We start from the raw sequence: 4,047 nt of genomic DNA, 5'->3' as shown, positions 1-4,047 counted from the left end.
ACACACACACACACACACGCACAACAAAACGGTCTCCAATTAGACAGATTCAACATGTATAATTCAGTGTCTTTGATTATACTCTTGGTGTTGTACAACCACTATTGATATTCCTCTCCAAAATGTCCCATGATCATTAAAATGAACGCAAAGCTCCCTAAACAAAACCTCTTCCTCCTTCACCCACGGGTCGAGTTTGGTTTCTTCCTTTCTTTTTCAGTGGTTTTCTACCACTAAGGTGTTTATGCTCATCTCCAGGCCACATTCGGTTTGATTCCCATAGAAGCTGGCCACCCGGCAAAAATATGCCATTGATCAGAAATCATTTATTGCCATCAATACTATCCACCATGATGGGGAAAAAATGAATCACTTGAATGAGTTAGTAGAAGTGTTTTTATTGAAAAATTAACTCCCCCAAAATACCTCTGTATTTTTGTATTTAGAGTTTTGTATTTAGAGTTAACCTCGCTGTATCCCTAACAGCCCCAGCGGCATAGCAATTATGTTCTGGGCTGATAACCTCCATCCAGGTCAGCAGTTCAAAATCACCAACTGCTCTGAAGGAGAAAGTTGGGGCTTTCTACACCCATCAAGAGTTACAGTCTCGGAAACTCTGTTCTATAGGATCACTATGAGTGGACATCAACTTAGTGGCAGAGGGAGTTTGCATTCTGGATTCCTGGGGGGAGGATATGTGTGTATACACACACCTACAGCCAAGTCCCTCACCCTCATATGGCATCTCCCACTTGGGCTCTGATAGCCATGTGTTTATTCCGCTGTGGTCACTAAAATGGTTTTCTTCACAGACATACAGCTTGACGCTATTTCCCAGGCTCTATGACCAAAAAAAAAAAGTGTGGCCATATGACTGATTTCTAGTTATGAGATGTGGGTACAAGTGACGTCCAGAACGTCCAGGGCCGAGGGGACAACCCCTTCCAACGAGTAGGAAAGCCCCACTTCACACCCCCTTTGTCAGCAGGAAGCAGCTAGAGACGTCGTCGCCCAGTACCCCAAAGATTTGGGTCCTTCAGGGGGGAATGTTAGGTAACCAGAACGGGAACTTGGGTGTCTACTGAGCATGCTCCAAATTCAGGCTCTGAGGCAGGAAGGGGTGGTACACTTAGACGGGCGATACACCTGGGTGGGCCCCAATCTAGGCCAGGTGGGCTTAATTCAGCCAATGAGGTCAACCAGCACCGACCATGCCTCCCAGTGGAAGGCCTTAAAAAGGCTGGACCTTCGAGACCACCAGCCTCTTTAGCGGCTGCTCCTCAAGGCGGCTGTGCTGCAGCCCCTCTGGCCTCGCTCACAAGGTGCGGGTGTGAAGTGCCCCGAGGGGGCCTGTGTAAAACCAGAGACTTCTATCCTTTATAAAAACTTACTTGGAACACACACACACACACACACACACACACACACACACAAAGAACTTCCAGGGTCTAAAAACCCCCAAGAAGGAATCTCTCATGTTCTCATTCCTTCTCTTAGCTCATTGCAGACAAGGATGGCGCACTTCAAAGTCAGGATGGACCTTCAACGTCCCACCTGGTAGAGAGCCTCAGGCAACAAAGAAACATCTCTTTTGATTTTTGCATGGGCAAACAAAGAAACCCTATGAGTTAGAGCCAATTTACATTTTGTTCTTCTTACAGAAGGTAGCACTACCCTCCCCAAACTAAACCCACTGCCATCTTTGTCTCTACAGTGACTACACAGGTTTCTGAGGCTGTAAATATTGACGGGCGCAGACAGCCCCCCATCTGAGCAGCTGGTAGGTTTGAATGAGCCAGACTTGTGGTTTGCAGTTCAGTGCTTACGTGACAGGGCCGCCAGGATTCCTGAACTTTCCGCCCTGAAGTTACCTTTGTCTACGGTATCTCGGCGTTATCTATATCGTTGTTATTGTTGGCTGCCATCACTCTTAAAGACCCCATGCACAGGAAGGTGATCTGAGGTTTGGGAAGGTAATCACCAGGCTTTTCTTCCTAGCCTCTTAGTCTGGAAGCTCCGTGGAAACCTACCCAGCAACACAGCAATGCACAAGTCTCCCCTGACAGAGATGGCACAGAGGCACAAGAGGTGCACTGGCCTACCACTGAAACCAGGTCTCCCGTCTAGAAGGCAAGAATCCTTATCAATGTGCCAGCCCCTCCAGGCTAAACTGAGCCCTTTCTTAATCTCCCTTTTAGGCCAAACACACCTTATTTTTATTTGTGGCTGCTCAAATGGTTTCTAAGTCAGGCTATCAGAGAACGTACTACCATGAATTGTGGAAGAAGTATTATCCCCATTGAAGAGGTACAGAGGTATCCATCAACTCACTCATGAGGAAGGGGTAAATGGGGTAATTACAATACCCGCATTCCACTCTTAGAGATCTATGACATTCTGTGTGTGTCTATAGATGGCAAAACACAACATCCTTGAGATATTTTTCTTAAAACAGCCTATTCCCCTATGAAGAAACTAACCTGCCAAAACTCAGTTGCCAGTCTGACTCATGGCTCCCCCCATGTGCATCTGAGGAGAACTGTCCTCGGTGGGGTTGTCTGAAGCAGATCACCCGGCCTTTCATCTGCAGCGGCTCGAGGTGAACATGAACGTCCACCTCTTGGTTGGCTGTGGAGTACAGTGACCGTGTGACCCCCAGGAGCTCCTATCAACCCAGAGCATCATCTAACTAGCAGCACATCATGTTTCACGAATGCCGGTCCAGCTCAGCAGAACTGTGAGACCCAGAACAAGTCAGACACTAGACCCATGACAATTTCTCCGTGCTCCAGACTGCTCAACCAGAACAGGAAGGGGCTGGGCCGCAGGCTCCCGACAGCCCTTTCCACATCTAACATCTCCAGCATCTATGAATCAGCCAGCCAACCCGGTTCCCTGGGATCGTTAAGTTTATTGGGCAATTCATTAACTCTTCCAAACTAAGGTATTTTAAGATTTCTAAACTTTAATGAAAGTAAAGGCTAATAAAACTCCCAACTAAGGTTGCCTTTTTAATGAAGGATGATAATTACGATAGCTTGGATAGTTCCATTAAAGAAAAAAAACAAGTCTTGCCACGGGATAGGTGGGAAAAGGGTTACCTCATTTTCGACAGCCTTTCTTTGAGGATTAGCGAGGGCCTAGGTTTTTTAGAGCTGTTTTTAGCGGTTGGTACTTCCTCTTTCACGGGACATCTAGCTCTCAAAGGAGAACGCTTGCCGCAGGGTCACACGGAGGAGACGGTCCTGCCGGCCTCTTGCAGCGGGCCACTGACTAAAGCACACAGTCACCAGCTCCACCGCCTGGGAGTCACAGGGCGCCCAGCGTCGGCTCAGCTCGACGCCGCCCAGAGCAGGCCTGCCTCTCATTATGTGTTCAATTCAATGGAATAAAAGTAGCTGCACGCATAGCATTGTGGGGTTCCGTATTTATTCGCTTTCTGTGACAGCCGCATCCAATTTTCTCAGTTGAGAAGTCAAAAGGGTTACAAATTCCACCCAGGACCTGGGAATCCAGCTGGGCAGTTGGAGTTTCTTTCTCCTGCGTCATGAATAAAGATTCTACAGAGGGGCCTAAACAAACAATGCTGCTAATGATGTGTCAGGCAGATGGGTCCGCAGACTCAACTGGCCAGAGAGGCACTCCCTCTGCCTGGCTACCTCTAGCGCATGCATGGGGTTTTGCCAAAGAAACCCTGTAACCAGATCCGCGCTGAAGTCACACAGACAAGCGGATGTATTGAATCAGAAGGCTGGTTTTTGTTGTTGTTTTTTAAGGGGGGGGGGCGTTGTCCCTGCCACTTTCCCAAACCTAACCAACTTTGCGGCCTGGGCACTGTCCTGAAATCACCCTGAGCACGGGTGCGGCTTCTGTTAGCAACGTTAACAATAACAACACTGCTGGCTTCGAGCGCATTTAGAAGTTTTGGTTTTCAGAAAGAGAGTTGTGCAAAACCGACAGAGAGGGAACTTCCAGTGAGGCTCCCCTGCAAGACAGAACACCAGAGTTCGGAGGTGGGGAACGCTGGGCGGGGAGTGCCAGGGCCTC

General features: G+C 48.4%; 1 protein-coding gene across 1 annotated transcript in view; it reads right to left on the bottom strand.

The window, feature by feature from the left end:
* The window catches only part of WNT5B (Wnt family member 5B), a 95,571-nt gene that overhangs the window by 56,634 nt on the left and 34,890 nt on the right, over nucleotides 1-4,047 (bottom strand). The window lies entirely within an intron of this gene.

Source organism: Echinops telfairi, unplaced genomic scaffold, assembly GCF_000313985.2.
Source record: "Echinops telfairi isolate 266 unplaced genomic scaffold, ASM31398v2 ScPeMD7_6273;HRSCAF=7185, whole genome shotgun sequence".
NCBI classification, from domain to species: domain Eukaryota; kingdom Metazoa; phylum Chordata; class Mammalia; order Afrosoricida; family Tenrecidae; genus Echinops; species Echinops telfairi.
Note: the sequence above shows the minus strand (reverse complement) of the source record. Positions and strands in the feature narration are given on the sequence as shown.